General features: G+C 40.3%; 1 pseudogene; it reads left to right on the top strand.

Moving 5' to 3' along the window:
* The window catches only part of LOC102834877, a 70,169-nt pseudogene extending 54,310 nt beyond the window's left edge, over positions 1–15,859 (top strand).
* Positions 15,860–17,753: the final 1,894 nt, after the last annotated feature.

Below are 17,753 nucleotides of genomic sequence, written 5' to 3' on the forward strand. Positions count from 1 at the left end.
CCATGACATGAGTATATATATGCACATCAATGTTCATCACAACACTATTCACAATAACTAAAATACAGAGCCAGCCTAAAGCTCAACAATGGAAGAATGGACAAAGTTTGGTACACACAAACAATGGAATACAATGCAGCTTTGAACAATAATGATGAATCTGCAAAACACCTCATAACATGAATGAACCTGGAGGACTTTAATATGCTGAGTAAAATTTGTTGTTGTTTTTACGTTCCATCGAGTTGGCACTGACTAAAAGTAACCTATGCACAACAGAATGAAACATTGCCCAGTCCTGGGCCAACCTCACAATTGTTGCTACCTCTGGGCCTATTGCTACTGCCACTGTGCTGATCTATCTCATTAGGGGTCCTCTTATTCTCATGTCTTTCTTCACCAAACATGACATCCTTCTCCAGTGACTGGTCCTTCCTGATAATATGCCCAAAGTATGACAGACGAAGTCTGACCATCCTAGCTTTCAAGGAGTACTCTGACTGTACTTCTTCCAACACAGATCTGTTTATTCTTTTGGTAGTCCGTGGTACTTTTAATATTCTCCTCCAACACCATAACTCAAATGGTTCAATTCTTCTATGGTCTTCCTTATTCACTGTCCAACTTTCACATGTATATAAGGTTACTGAAAATACCATAGCTTGGATCAGGTGCACCTTAGTCCTCAAACTAACATCCTTGTTCTTCAGCACTTTAAAGAGGTCCTGTGCAGCAGATTTACCTGATAAAATACATTATTTGGATTTCCAGACTTCAGCCTCCATGAGCATTTATGGTTGATCTGAGCAAAATGAAGTCTTTGACAACTTCAACCTTTTCTCCATATATGGATGTTGCTTATTGGTCCAGAGGTGAGGATTTTTGTTTTCTTTACATTGAGATGCAACCGAAAGGTTGTGGTCTTTCATCTTCATCAGCAAGTATTTTAAGTCCTCTTCAATTTCAGCAAGCAAGGTTGTATCATCTGCATATCTCAGGTTAATAAGTCTTCCTCCAAGCTTAAGGCCACATTTTTTAAAAATATAATCCATCTTTTCAGATTATTTGCTCAACATACAGACTGAATAAATATGGTGAAGGAATACAATCCTTGGGCACACCTTTCCTAAGTATAAACCACTAGGTGTTCCCTTGTTCTGTTCGAGCCTCTTGGTCTATGTACAGTTGTCTCATGAGCACAAATAAGTGTTCAGAAATACTCATTCTTTGCAAAGTTGTCCATAGCTTTTCATGAGCCACACAATCTAAGGCCTTTGCATAGTCAATAAAGCACAGGTAAACATCTTTCTGGTAGTCTATGCTTTCAGCCAAGATCCATCTGACGTCAGCAATGATATCCCTCATTCCACGTCCTCTTCTGAACTTGGCTTGAACATCTGGAAGTTCTCAATATATGGTTGCATTTATTGTTGTTGTTGCTGATGTTGTTAAGTGCTTTCTGCCGGTTCCATTTCATAGCTACCCTGTTTCCAAGGAGTGGCTGGTGAGTTTGAACCACCAACTTTATAGTTCAACGTTTTGAACTTGCAGTCCAGTGCATTAACCCACAGTGCAAGGACTCCAACCCATTTAAATATGCATTGTTGTATCATGCTTACTTTAGAAGCCCTGCTGGCACAGTGTTTGAAGCATTCTTCCACTAACCAACAGGCTGATGGTTCAAATCCACCAGCTGCCCTGCAGGAGAAAGCCATAGTAGTCTGCTTCTGTAAAGATCACAGCCTTGGAAGACTGAAGGAACAGCTCCAATCTGCCCTGTGGGGTCGCTGTGAATCAACATCGACTCCATGGCAATGGATTGGGTGTTTGGGTTTTGGGGTGGTTTTTTTTAACGTTTTTATTGTGAATTATGTGATAGTTTACATTGGAGAACATTAGCTTTACATTCATCCTGTTGTATATCATTTCATTGCCATGATTACAATCCCTTCCATGCATCATCAAACAACCTGCAGCTGTTTTTGTATTATCTTTAGTAAAACTTTACTTGCATGGGATATCAATGATATTGTCCAATGATTTCCACATTCCATTGGGTCACCTCTCTCTAGAGTGGGCACAAATACACATCTTTTTTAGTCAGTTGGCCACGTAGTTGTCTTCCAAGTTCTTGGCATAGATGAGTGAGTGCCTCCAGTGATGCAACAATTTGTTGAAAGATTTCAATTTGTATTCCATCTATTCCTGGAATTTTTTTGCCAATGCCTTCAATGCACCTTGGATTTCTTCATTCAGGATCATTGGCTCTTGATCATATGCTACCTCTTGAAATGGTTGAACATCGACCATTTCTTTTTGGCACAGTGACTCTGTGTATTCCTTCCATCTTCTTCTGATGCTTTCTGCATCACTCAGTATTTTGCCCATAGAATCCATCAATACCAAAAGTCAAGGCTTGATTTTTTTTTCCTTCACCTTCCTCACCTTGAAAGTGTGCTCTTCCCTTTTGGTTTTCTAACTCCAGGTCTTTGCACATTTCACTATATTTGACTTTGTCTTCTTGAGCTGATCTTTGAAATTTTTTGTTCAGCTTTTGTACCTCCTCACTTTTTTCATTTGCATCTCTCCCATGAAGAGTAAGTTTCAGAGTCTTTTCTGACAGCCATTTTGATCTTTCCTTATTTCTTGTCTTCTTAATGATTTTTTGCTTTCTTCCTGTATAATGTTCTTAACGTCATCCACAACTCTTCTGGTCTTGGGTCTTTATTATCTAATGCATCAAATCTGTTCTTCAGATGGTCTCTAAATTCAGGTGGGATGTATTCAAGGTCATGTTAGGCTCATGTGGACTTGTTTGAATTTTCTTCAGCTTCAGCCTAATTGTATATGAGCAATTGATGATCTGGTTCCACACTCTGCCCCCGGCCTTGTTTTGACTGATGATATGGAGCTTTCCCATTGTCTCCACAGATGTAGTCAATTTGATTTCTGTGTATTTCATCTGGCGAGATCCATGTATATAATCATCTTTGATATTAATTCATCTGGTGAGATCCATGTATATAATCATCTTCTATATTGTTTAATGAAGGTATTTGCATTTAAGAAGTCATTGGTCTTGCAAAATTCTATCATGCTATCTCCAGCATCGTTTTCATCATCAAAACCTATTTTCCAACAAATCCTGTACCAGCTGTTCTTTGGAAACCCTGTTCAGGGTCGCTACGGGTCAGAACTGACTCGATGGCACTTAATAACAACAACAAACAATCGTTCCTCTATGTTTCCAACCTTTGCATTCCAGTTGGCAGTAATTATGAATACCTCTTGATTGCATGTTTGATCAATTTCAGTCTGAAGAAGTTGGCAGAATGCTTCAATTTTATCATCACTGACTTTAGTGGCTGGTGTGTAAATCTGAGAAACAATGGTATCAACTGGTCTTCCATGTGTGCGTATGGCTATTATCCTATCACAGACAGTGTTGTACTTCAATACAGATCTTGATATGTCCTTTTTGACAATGAATGCAACACCATTCCTCTTCAATTTGTCATTCCCGGCATAGTAAACCACGCGGTTGTCAGATTCAAAATGATGGCCAATACCAGTCCATTTCAGCTCATTAATGCCTAAAATATCAATGTTTATGCATTCCATTTCATTTTTGACAACTTCCAATTTTCCCAGATTCATACTTCGTACATTCCACGTTCCGATTATTAATGGATGTTTACAGCTGTTTTTCATCATTTTGCGTTGTGCCCCATCAGCAAATGAAGGTCCCAAGGGTTTTATTCCATTCATGTCATCAAGGTCAACTCTACTATGAGGAGACAGCCCTCCCCAGGCGCACAGATTGGAGTGCCTTCCAACCTGAGGAGCTTATGTTTTGGAACTATATCTGACAATATTCTGGTACTGTACAACATGTTTCAATATTTAATATTCCAGTGCTGACAGTGTTCCACTGCTATTTATAAGGTTTTCAGTGACTAAATATTTGGAAGTAGTCCATCTCTTCTTCCTAGTCTATCTTCATATGGAAGTTCAGCTGAAACCTCTGCACTGTAGGTGACCCTGCTGATATTTAAAATACCCATGGCATAACTTCCAGAATCATAGCAACATGCAAGCCACCACAGTATAACACGCTGACAGATGAGTGGTAGTAAGTAAAATTAGTCAATCACAAAGGACAAATATTGTAGGAGAGACCACTACTGTAAAAACTCAAGAAAAGGTTTTCATGCTAAAAGAAACATTCTTTGATGGTGACCAGGCATGGGAGAGAAAGTAGAGCAATTCACTGCCTAGAAGTAGACACATGGTAACTCGGGTGATGAGGAAGGCAATATACAACAAGAAGGAGGTTGACAGAAGAATAATGAAGTGAAGACAATCGGAGGAAGGCAAAGGCTAAAGGGGATAGTGGTTGTTGTTGTTGTTGTTAGATGCCTTCTAGTCGGTTCTGACTCATAGAGACTCTATGCACATCAGAACAAAATGCTACGAAGCCATTCTCACAATTGTTGTGACATTTAGCCCAATGCTGCTACCACTATGCCAGTACATCTCCCTGTGGTCTTCCTCTTTTTCGATGACCTTCCACTTGACTAAGCATGATGTCCCTCTCTAGGAACTGGTCCCTTCTGATAACATGTCTGAAGTATAAGAGATGAAATCTCACCATCCTGGCTTCTAAGGAACATTCTGACTGTACTTCTTACACAGTATATAACAATCCTTTTATATACACAATGCTGCGACAAGAGGGTTTTATGTGTAGATATATGGAGAGATATACAGGCTGAATGGGTTGAGGAGGGAGAGTGGGTGTATGTTTACAAATACATACGGATTTGACAGAGGATATCTGCACAATGGGATTTACCCTTGCTGCAAACACACCTATGAATGTGGTAGAGCACTGTTGTTGTTAAGTGCTGTCGAGGTGATTCCTAATCACAGTGACCTTGTATATGGTTTCCAAGGAGCAGCTAGTGAGTTTGAACTGCCGACCTTTCAGTTCAAACCAACCTTATGGCCCAGTGCTTATCCTACAGCACCACACTGGGACTCTGTGGCGGAGCATTGTTGTTGTTAAATGCTGTCGAGTCAATTCCAACTCAGCGACCTGTACAGAGTATCTGAGGAGCAGCTGGTGGGTTTGAACTGCTGACTTTGTGGTTCTAAGTCCAGTGCTTATTCTACAGTGCCACACCATGAGTGGAGCATACAGGGGCAAACTGATAAAAACTTCTTAGACATTACCAAACACTTTGAGGGAATGAGTTGCTGGGCACTAGGGCTCAGGACCATAATTTCAGAGGACGCCATGGTCAATTGGCATAACCTAGTCCCCAAAGGCAGTGTCCTACATTCTACTTGGTGAGTATCAAATAGGACCTTAAAAGCTCATGAGCAACCATCTAAGTTGCAAACATTGACCTTTCCATCAACGGAAGAAAGAATGATGAAAATTAAAAATGCTTGGAATCAATTACTTCAATAGACTATTTGAATACTTGAACATCAGCCTTCATGCTTCAGAGACCAGGAGACCAGAAGACTAGAAGACTAGATGGTGCCTAGCTACCTAAACTTACTGCTCTGAAAGGGTTCACATTAGAAGGTCTCAGATAGAGAGGAGAAAATGTGAAACAAAACTCAAAATCATTTTAAAAGATCAGGCTTACTGGTCAGAAAGATACTGAAAAAACCGAGACTATGTCCTTTGAGCATCCTTCAGGTTTGGAGCATAACTCACCCTTGTGGTCCAATTTTCAGCCAAGCAGTAGTACAGGAGGACAACACTAGTAAAGTATGGTCAACCATTCAAGATCAAAAGGGCAATATTTACATAGGGAAAAAGTTCAGAAGGGCAGAAAGGAAGATGGAATGGAAATAGGAAGCACAGATTGGAAGTAGGACAACTATGTTACATGGAGGGGATTGCAATCATTGAGATGAAACAAAGTGTATGATTTGTTGAATGTAAAACTGATGATCTTTTCTGTAAATCTTCACTTACTTCACAATAAAAAGTTTAAAAAAAGATAATGAAATTTTTCTATGAACTGAAGCCTCCTTAGAACTCTCTGAACCTTGAAAGATGGAAGCAAACTTGCTAATGAGCTGTTCCAATTCCAAACTAGCTGGTTGACCTCTACAAGGTCCACCTCCCAAGAGAAGCAGTTACTGGGTTCCCCCTGATCACATGGCTCCCAGTACTGTGTTGTGGATATTGACCTTGGCCACATAGGATACATAAGATCAAGGAACCCAGAATTAGTGAAGACTTTGGTCACCAGAATTCTACAAATGCACTCCATCGTCCCTTCTTGATGACGCTGCTTAAAAGAGAGGATAGGGTGGAAGTGAGAAGCAAAGGACCAGTAATTTTCCCAAAGTTCTAGGAATCATTGGATTCCTTTGACTAGTCAAGCAGCTCCCACCCTTGATTGGCATCTTGGCTGACAGACAGCAAAGGGCTGAGGAGCCCCTGCCATGAGAGAGAGCTAATGAAACAATAGAAGCACTCATTCAGCTGGAATTGGAAACCTGGCATCAGAATTGTACAGTTTTAACTAGCCATAATGGGAATCACTTCTCTCCCTACTTGACTTAAAACCTCTTCCCCTAGGCAGCATGTTGATATAGAATCCTGAGCCTGGGCTGCAAATGGGTGGATTCTGATAGGAAATCTAAACCTTCGCAGCATCTGCTGGTCACCAGAGACTGAAGCACATCCAGGAGCATCTCACAGACTAGATGCCATAGCCTTCCTCTGCCTGGTCCTGGAAGTCAGCATTATGGAAGTCCCACCTTTCAAGTGACTGATCTATGAGATCCTGTCAGGCTAAGAGACAGAGAGTACTAGGGCTTTAGAGCTGACCCCTCATGGGCTTGGCTGAAGGACACCATCGCTGGCTATGGGTGCCAAATAGAAGACTTTTCCTTCTTTCTATGACCTACTGAAAGCAACTGGGCATAGGGCACCTGCATGAGTTGGGGTCACAGTACACCGAAGAGAGTTGGCACAGGCAACTTTGGGTAATTTGAGGGCAGTCTCTTAAAGTGACCGTTTGCAAAGGTATGAAACTAAGAGCAGACAATTCATGAGGAATAGTGTAGTATCCCAAAGTCAGTAACACCCTCCATATCAAACCCAAACCTGAAGAGAAGAGAGGAGGGTGCTGAGTGGACAGGGGGTCAAACAAGAGTTGCGATCTTAGTCAAGGGATAAAGCAGCCTGCGCCCCACCAGCAAGGGAGGCATAATCCCTGTAGCTTCTCTCTTCTTCCTCCCTCCAGTCTCCTCTGGTGCTCACCACGGGCTGAACCTGACCGGTTGCTGGAGGGTAGGAAGGCTGCTGATAAAGGGACTACAGGTCAGCTTCTATGGGCACAGAGCAAGCAGTGTGAAAGAGAGTGGATATGGACAATAGCCAGCAGTGTCCTTGTCCTTCATAACTGAGAGTCACTCACATAATGACTCTGGCTAATGTGTGTGCCCAGAGGGCCTGTTTAGGGGTAGGAGGTGGAGACACTACTAAAGTAATGTGTTCCCTGTGTTGTTAGCTACCCTTGACTTGTGGCAATCTCAAGCAAAATGGAACGAAATCCTGCCCGGTCCTGCACCATCCTCATGAGCAGTTGCAGACTAGCCCATTATGATCCACAGGCTTTTCATTGGCTGATTTTCAGAAGGATATCACCAAGCTTTTCTTCCTAGTCTATATTAGTCTGGAAGCTCTGCTGAAGTCTAAACCTCATCTGACAGGTGCCACTTGATATGTCTGTACATGAGGTGCATTGGCTGGAAACCGAACCCAGATCTCCCACATGGAAGGTGAGCATCAGTCTCCCAGTCTAAGCCTTCAAAATTTCAAATCCAACACCAAGGCAAAACCTCAAAGAAGGGGAGAGAGAAAAGAAAGCAGATTCAAGATCAGGCCTACATAAAAAAAAAAGTAGACTAGAAATAGTGAGACTGATGATATAATGTGCAGAATGTGACCAATACCACTGAACATTATGTGCAAAAATTATTGGATGCAAGTGTGTTTTGCTATATATACTTTCACCAAAAGTACAATAATATATATATATTTTTAAAGATCTGGGCAAGCCAGATTTCTTGGCCATATTTTATTATTCCAGTCCTGTCTCTCTTCCCCCCTTCCCTACTTCTCATTTACAAACAAAAATAAAACAGCACTGCTAACAACACAGCTTTAAATTTTAATCTTTAAACAGATTGACCTAAATAGGTAACTGATAGAAAAAGGAATACAAATGATTTACAAACATGAAACGATGTCCAATTTCATATGTCCTTTGAGAACTGCCAAATTACGATACGTTGTTAAATGTCTCATACTGACAAAGATGAAAACATTTGTTAAGACTCAATGTTAGCATGACTATAGGAAAACTGCTGATGAGGATGTAAATTGATGCCATTTCTTTGGGAGTATTTGTAACTTAAAATTTTACATACCTGTTAACTTAGCAATTCAACTTCCAGTAATTTATTCGGTAGCTACAGAGTAGGTCAAAAAATCTTGCTACTAGGATTCCAACTCATGCATTCATGGATTTACTCCAAACAAAATATGTTTAATCATGGTTCTGTGAACTGTGGATGGCTACAGACAAGTTCTCTCAGCCATACACTTGTCTTAGTCTCTTTAGGTGCCATCTATGAAAGATCCAATCAAAATAGTGGTTTCCAAGGAGATTTGCTAGTCCAGGCATATTCAAAGCAGGGAGGTCAGCTCAGAAAATTGTGGTGACTATTTTGGGAGATTGCCAATGGGCAATCTTGATATATTTTCTCAAAAGATGCAGTGCAATCACAGGGGTTTATTAGGAAGAGATTTTAAGAAAATTGAAACTGCTTTGGTGAGAAAAAGACTAGAAAAGTTGTGCCAAGGAATTTTTTTCCATCATGACAAGCACCTTTGGTGATAGCAAAGTCTGTCCTACGAGGATGTCATTGGGAAACCTTACCCTAGCCATCCTATAGCCCTGATCTTGTCCCTTTAGACTTGGTTTAATTCCCAGAACTTAAACAGCATTGAAAAGGAACACAATTTGAGTCCCTCTGTTTTTATGTGATGTAAATCAAACTGTGCAGAACTCTTAGGGGAAGGGTTAGAGAGGGACACCCCCTTCAGAAGTATTAGACATATGTGAAGGATACCTTCACATTTTTTATATTTTGTTTAAGAAATGGTTCTATGATTTTATAGCAATACTTTTTAACTTCCCTTTGTTTATCCCACACACAGCAAAAATCTGAACAAATCTGTTGCACTGTATATAAAAGCAAAGATTGGAAAAATTCTGTTTATTGATACATGATTGACTAAATAAAGCATGATTTTTGCACACAATGGAATGCCACACAACAGAATTAAAAACAAGTGCATGTGTGTGATGATGAGGAAAGATCTCTAAGATGTATCATTAGATTAAAAGCAATGTACGTAATAGTGGGTAAAATCAGAATAGAGGATATAGTATGCACCTATTACAGAGATTTTGTGGTTTATAAGTTATATACTAGTATGTATGATCCTTAATTTTATGTGCCTACTTGGTCACTTTGTTCAAAAACTAGTCTAGATGTCACTTGAAGGTATTTACATATGATTAACATTTAAGTCAGTGGGCCTTAAGTAAAGCAGATTATCCTCAAAAATATGAGTTAAGTGCCATTGAGTCAGTTCCGACTCCTAGTGAACTTGTGTAGGGTTTCTCAGGAGCGGCTGGTAAATTTGAAGTACCAGTTTTGCAATTCAAACCTACCTTGCAGCATGGTGCATTACCCCACAGTACCACACCAGGGCTCCATTAAACTAGTTGGAGGTCTTAAACAGAAAACCTGGGGTTTCCCAAGGGAGAGAGAATTTTGCCTAAAGACTGTAACATAAGCATCCTTCCAGAGTTCCCAGTCAAGCGTACAGATTTTGTCCTTGCATCTCTCACAATCAGGCAAGCCAAAATCTTTACATCTCTCTATATATGTGTGTAAATAATGAACCCTAATGACGCAATGGGTAAAGCACTCCACTACTAAACAAAAGTCAGTGGTTTGAACTTGAGGCCTTGGAAACCCTATGGGACAGTTCTACTCTGTCTGTTAGTGTTACTGCAAGTCACAATGGACTCAATGACAGTGGATTTAGTCTTGGATTTTTATGTGTATGTATAATGACTTGACGACACTTAACAACAACAAACATACAGGGAGAACGGAGCCCTGGTGTGGCACTGTGGGTTAATGCACCGGACTGCAAAGTCGGTTTGAGCCACAAGGTCAACAGTTCAAGCTCACCAGTCACTCCTTGGAAACCCTATATGGGGTCACTAAGGGTCAGAACCAACTCGATGGCACTTAACAAAATATAGAGACAGGAACCCTGGTAGGGTGCTGCAGTATAATGCACTGAACCGCAGGTCAGTCTGAACCACAAGGTCGGCGGTTCAAACTCATCAGCCGCTCTTTGGAAACCCTATACAGGGTCGCTATGAGTCAGAACCGACTCCACGGCACTTAATAACAACAAAATAGAGAGGATATATATATAGAGAGGTAATTAGGTAGGTAGGTGGGTAGAGAGGAGGGGGTGAACAAAATCTGAGAGGTGTCCCTTGTCTAACTGGCTGTGTACAACCTCTCTGTCCCTCAGCCCTATAGTCTTGCTCCATTGGGAGGACATGGTTTCACCAGGAAATCTCCTTGGTGGGACAAACCCTCAACACACAGAATTCACATCAGGTCCTCCCATATAGGCACTTTGGCTCCACAGCTACTAACTGCAGCTCTGCCCCAGGTGACACCTCTCTTTACTCAACTGCCAGACAGGCAGTGCCAATACAGCTTTTTACCCTCTCCAGGTGGTAATTAGATACCATCTTTCTTCCTAACAGTACCAAGCAACGAGATCTGCCTCCTTGGGAATCTTCCTTGAAGACTCTCTCACTTGGCCAAGCACATTGGCTAATGCTCTCCAAAGAGATGTCTCACAGTCTTTGCATGCCCTTCTCTTATTGGCTAGAAGGTGGGTTGCTAATGGAACCAGTCGTCTCTTAAAATCTTAGCACAACCTACAATGGTGGTTGGACTGTGGAAGTACAAGGCATCTACTGTGTTGTTTCAGATATTTGAGCCTCAATCAGAATGAAGAACATACCATGTAAACCTTTTGTTGCATAGACATACACACGAACAAGTAAAGAGAGGTTCTAGAACCATACTGATAAACTCTGGGAGTGAAATTAGGGGACAAGGATGCAAGGGAAATTTACTTTTCATCGTATACTCTCTAATATTTTTACTTATTTTTATAATGGCACATTAGTTTTAAAATTAATCAAACATATCATTAATGCATTTTCAAATATAAGGAAAATTTATGCATATCAAAGTTGAATAAATTACCTGAAATAATGTACAACACCAAACAGTTACCAAGTATGTTAGGAAAAATTATTTAATTAGCAACCAAAAAGATAAAATACAAGTCACAGGCTTTAAGAAGTAAACTTTTAAATTCTACTGAGAGACATAAAAGAATCATTTAATAAATGAAAAAGCATACCTTGTTCTCAAAGCACTCAATAATACAGAGATGTCAAATCTTCCTAAATTTAACATGATATTAATAAAAACATGGATGGATTTGGAGGGAAAGGAACTAGGTAAGATGATTATAAACTTCATGAGGAAAATAGAAATGAAAAACGTACCAGGATAACTCTTTAAAAGTGGAACAAGAAAGGGGATTGTTCCCACCAGAGAGCAGAACATTTTCTTGTGTTCTGATCATTAAAACCATTTGAGAAACTTCCAGACAAACACAACCACTGAAACACCACTAAAAAGAGTGAAATAATAAATAAAAGTGTAAACCCAAAATTCTAAAGAGAATGGAAGGTGCAGAGTAAGCTATCCACTGAGCATCCTTTCCAGGTAGAAAAGATAGCAGTGTGGAAGGATGTGTATGTATACACCTCAGAAAGGCCTAAGACAGGGACGCAAGGAAGGAAGGGACAGGGTAAGGTGCTGAAAACAGCGAAATCTGTTGAAAATCTATTTACAGGAAGGTTAGAACCCTCTGGATTTCTTCTCCAACACTGCCTAGCCTAGTTAAATAACATCCCCCACTCCCTGCCAATTTAAATGTTTCAACAAACTGACAAGAGCACAGAAAGAAACTGGAAGACATTCATTCATATTTGTGCCCATTCCAAAGAAAGGTGACCCAACAGAATGCGGAAATCATCCAATGTGGAATATCACACGAAAGTAAAATTTTGCTGAAGATACTTCAAAAATGGTTGCAGCAGTACATTGTACAGGAAGCTACCAGAAATTCAAGCCAATTCGGAGGAGGACATGGAACAAGAGATATAACTGTTGGTGTCAGAAGGATATTGGATGAAAGCAGAGAATACCAGAAAGGTGCTTTGTTGTTGTTAAGTGCCGTCAAGTCGGTTCTCACTCGTAGTGTACAACAAAACGAAATACCTTCCGGTCCTGCGCCATCCTCACAATTAACGCTACGCTTGAGCTCATTGTTGCTGCCACTCATTGGGATTGACTTCTTTTTCGCTATTGCTCCACTTTACCAAGCATGATGTTCTTCTCCAGGAACTAGTCCCTCCTGAAGTATAAGAGACAAAGTCTGCCCATCTTGTCTTCAAAGGAGCATTCAGGTTGCTCTTCCAACACAGATTTGTTTGTTCTTCTGGCAGTCCATGGTGCCTTTAAGAATCTTCCACTGAATACCATAACTCAAATGCATCAATTCTTCTATGGTCTGTATTCACTGTCCAACTTACACATGCATCTGAGACTATGGAAAATTCCATGGCTCCGATCAAGCGCACTTTAGTCCTCAAACTGATGCTCTTCAACACTTTAAAGAAGTCTTGTGCAGCAAATTTGCCTAATGAAATATGTCATTTGATTTCTTGACTGCTGCTTCCATGAGTGTTGATGGTGGATCCAAGCAAAATGAAGTCTTTGATAACTCCAATCTTTTCTTCATTTATCTTGATGTTATTAATTGGTCCAGTGGTAAGGATTTTTGTTTACTTTATACTGAGATCCAACACATTCAAAAGGCTGTGGTCTTTGATCTTCATCAGTAAGTGTTTAATTCCTTTTTGTTTTCAACAAGCAAGGTTGTATTATCTGCATATAGCAGGTTGTTAATGAGCTTTCCTTCAATTCTGATGCCATGTTGTTCTTCATATAATCTAACTTCTCGAATTATTTGCTCATCACACAAAATGAGTAAGTATGGTGAAAGAATTCAACCCTGGCATATGTCTTTCCTAATTTTAAACCATTCAGTATCCTTTTGTTCTGTTCAAACGACCACCTCTTGGTACAGTTCCACACGAGCATGATTAAGTATTCCAGAATACTTATTCTCTGAAATGTTGTCCATAGCTTATAATGATCCATACAATCAGAAGCCTTTGTGTAGTCAATAAAGCACAGGTAAATATCTTTCTGGTTGATATTCACTGCTTTCAACCAAGATCCACCTGATATCAGCAGTGATATCTCTTATTCCACATACTCATCTGAATTTGGCTTGAACCTCTGAGAGATTTTCGTCAATGTACTGTTGCAGCCATTTTTTAATTACAAAATTTTGCTTGCATGTGATGTTAATGATACTGTCTATGATTTCCACATTCCATTGGGTTAGATCTCTTTGGGATGGGCACAAATATGGATATCTTCCAATCCGTTGGCCAGGTAATTGTCTTCCAAATTTCTGTGCATAGATGAGTGAGTGCTTCCAGAGCTGCAGCAGTTTGTTGAAAGATTTTAATTTGTATTCCATCAATTCCTGGAACCTTTTTCTTTGCCAATGCCTTTAGTACACCTTGGACTTCATCCTTTGGTTCTTGGTCACATGCTACCCCTTGGAATGGTTGACTATTGAACATTTTTTTGGTAGACTCTGTGTATTCTTTCCATCTTCTTTAGGTGCTTTTTGCATCATTCAATATTTTGCCCAGAGACTCCTTCAGTACTTCAAGTCGAGGCATGAATTTTTTCTTCAGTTCTTCAGAAAGATGTCTATTTGTGCTTTACTGACTATGCAAAGGCATTCAACTGTGTGATCATAACTATGGCTAACACTGCAGATAATGTGAACTTCAAAATATTTCATTGTGCTCATAAGGAACAACCTGTACATAGGCCAAGTTGTTGTTGTTGCTTTTAAGTGCCGCCAAGTCAGTTATGACTCAGAGAAATCCTTATAGGATTTCCAAGGAGCAGGTGGTGAGTTCAAACTACTGACTTTGTGGTTCAAACCGACCTTGCAGCCTAGTGCTTACCCTACAGTGTCAAATCAGGACTCCTACATATGCCAAGAGGTAGTGGTTAAAACAGAACAAGGGGATACTGAATAGTTTAAAATCTGTACCACACTGTTCATCAGTGTGGTATTTTTCATCATATTAATTCAACCTCAATGCTGAACAAATAATCTGAGAAACTGGATTATATGAAGAATATATTCTCAGGGATGGAGGAAGATCCAATGAAAATCTGCAATATGCGGGTGATCCAACCTTGCTGGAAGCTTGCTGGAAGCAAATAGGACTTGAAGCACTTACTGATGAAGATCAAAGACTACAGCCTTCAGTATGGATTGCACTTCAATGTAAAGAAAACAAAAATCTTCACACTGGACCAATAAATAACATCATGATAAGTAGAGAAAAGATTGAAATCGTCAAAGATTTTATTATACTTGAATCCAAAATCAATGCTCATGGAAGCAACAGTCAAGAAATTAAAAGATCTGTTTAAAATACTAAAGAACAAAAATGTCACTTTGATGACTTAGATGTGCCTAGCCCAAGCCATACTATTGTTAATTGCCATTGAGTCAGTTCCAACTCATAACAACCCTGCGTAGGATTTCCAAGAAGCAGCTGGTAGGCTTGAACTACCATTCTTTCAGTTAGCAATCCAGTACTTATCTTACAGCACCACAACAGAATTCTGACACAAGTCATAGTATTTTCAATTACCTAATAAGCATGTGAACGCTGGACAAAAATAAAAAAGATCAGAGAAGAATCAATGCATTTGAATTATGGTGTTGGCAAAGAATATTGAAAATACTATGGACTTCCCCCAAAATAAATAAATCTGAATCTTTCCATCCCTCAGTCAGTTGTGGCCTCAAGACGATTCTGAAAGAACCATCGCGGTGACAGCCCAAGGAGAACTCCAAGTGCAGTTCAAACTTGTGTTGGTTGGTGACAGTGGTACTGGAAAAACTACATTTGTGAAACATCATCTGACTAGTGAACTTAAGAAGTATGTAGCCACCTTGAGAGTTGAGGTCCATCCCCTCGTGTTCCATACTAACAGAGGACCGATTAAATTCAATGTGTGGGACACGTCTGGTCAGGAGAAATTTGGGGGACTGTTATATCCAAGCCCAGTGTACCGTTATAATGTTTGATGTAACCTCAAGAGTTACTTGCAAGAACATGCCTAACTGGCATAGGGATCTGGTTGAATCTGTGAAAACATTCCCATTGTGTCATGTGGCAACCAAATGGACATTAAGGACAGGAAAGTTAAGGCTAAATTGTTCATCTTCTACCAAAAGAAGATTCTTCAGTACTATCACATTTCTGCAAAGAGTAACTATAACTTTGAAAAGCCCTTCCTTTGGCTAGCTAGAAAACTAATTGGAGATCCTAACTTGGAGTTTGATGCCATGCCTACTCTTGTCCCACCAGAAGTTGTCATGGACCCACCTTTGACATCACAGTATGAGCATGATTTAGAGGTTACACAGACAATTGTTCTCCCGGACAAGGAAGGCAACCTGTAAGAGAACGAAGCTGGAGCCTAGAGTCAGAAATCTAGTTTTATAGGCAACTGTCCTGTGATGTGCAGCATGTTTGCAACTTTATTAGAGAGCTGAGCAGAACATGTGCTAATCTTTGAGATGCTGAAGGAAATGAACGGGCTTCAGAGTGAATGTGACAGTTACAAATATCTTCATTTTTTGGACCTGCATAGCTAGCTGTTGGAATGCAATTGTTTCCTTTTTGAGTTTCAAATATACGACTTCTGCTGGTGTGGAGCTGCGGACTAACGTGTCAGACTACAAAGTCATTTGAACTGCAAGGTCTGTGGTTCAAGCTCACCAGCTGCTCCTTGGAAACCCTATACAGGGTCACTCATGGGTCGGAATTGACTCGACAGCACTTAACAACAACAACAATAGTTACCTCACACTATTCAGTGGTGAAATGTTGTTTCTTACTGTTATTCACATTCCTTACCATTTAGAACCAGAATAAAGTTGTATTTTAAATAAAATAAAATAAATCTGTTTTTAGAAGTCCAGCTGATTGCTCCGTAAAATCAAGGATGGTGAGCTCTCATCTCTTATACTTTGGACGTGTTATCAGTAAGGTGCAGTCTCCAGAGAAGAACATCATGTTTGGTTGTTCATGTGAAAGGGTCAGAACAAAATGGACTGACACAGTGAGAGCAACACTGGGCTCAGATAGAACAGTCGATTGTGAGATGGTGCAGGACGGGGCAGTGTTTCATTCTGTTGTACGTAGGGTTGCTATGAATCAGAACCAACTCAATGAGACCTAACAATAACAACACTATCAGATAACAATGGTTTATTCTCTGGAAAAACCAAAATAGAAAATTCAACTATTTTCAGCCTAGCATTCAGCCAGACTATCAAGCCCACATGAGGCTAGAATGAAGCAATCTTCAGACGTGCAAGGACTCAGCGAATGCATTACCCTGGCAACTTTTCATAGGAAGCTGTTGAAGAACTGCCTCTCAAACCTTATCGAGTATAAAAACCATCTGAGAACCTTATCAAAATGTGAACTCTGATGCAAAAGATCTAAAGATTCTGCATTTACTACTTATTTTACTGTTTGATACGCTAGCTATGTCAGGCAATACTGGTGCTGTTGGGTCCTGGATCATGCCCTGCTCTGAGCCCCAGGAGGCTCATTATTAAGAACACATTACCAACCCCAGGATCCTGGTTGAATTCAGCCACAGAGGCACTGCAGAGATAAAACCCACTGCCATCAAGTCGATTCTGACTCACAGCGACCCTATAGGATAAAGCAGAACTGCCTCATGAGGTTTCTGAGGCTGTAATTACAGAACACACTGCCACATTCTTCTCCTGAGGAACAGCTGATGGTTTGGAACTGCTAACCTTTCTGTAAACTGCTGAGTGCTTAAATGCCATGTCACCCGCCTCCTTACAGGAAAGATAGGCAGGTAGAAGAGGGAGAGAGGCTCCCTACAATCTCCTTGCTCTTGGTACATTTCCAGATAGGTGCTGCGTTTCCCCTCCAAGGACCCAGCCATCACTGGGCTCCCCTCCAATGTCTGCTCCCCCTAGACCCTCCATAAGAACCACTTTTGCTAGTCTAGGGGCACCTCAACACCTCTTGTGGTATCCCTTAATCCTACCCAGACCACTGAAAATAATATTTTTACTGTAGCCTCTTAAACTACCTGATTTCTTGGTTTCCATTTTTTGATATGCCCAAGTTAAGAGACAGTCTAGAAAAAAAAAATGAATAGCCTGTTTTCTTCAGAGATGTCAAAGTCATGAGTAACACAGAAAGGCTGAAGATCTGTTCTAGATTAAAGAAGACAAATACAACATGAAAACTAAACAACAGGGAGAGGGAGACGGACGTTGAGAGAACGAGGAGGAAGGAGAGAAA

Source organism: Chrysochloris asiatica, unplaced genomic scaffold, assembly GCF_000296735.1.
Source record: "Chrysochloris asiatica unplaced genomic scaffold, ChrAsi1.0 scaffold00151, whole genome shotgun sequence".
Classification (NCBI taxonomy): domain Eukaryota; kingdom Metazoa; phylum Chordata; class Mammalia; order Afrosoricida; family Chrysochloridae; genus Chrysochloris; species Chrysochloris asiatica.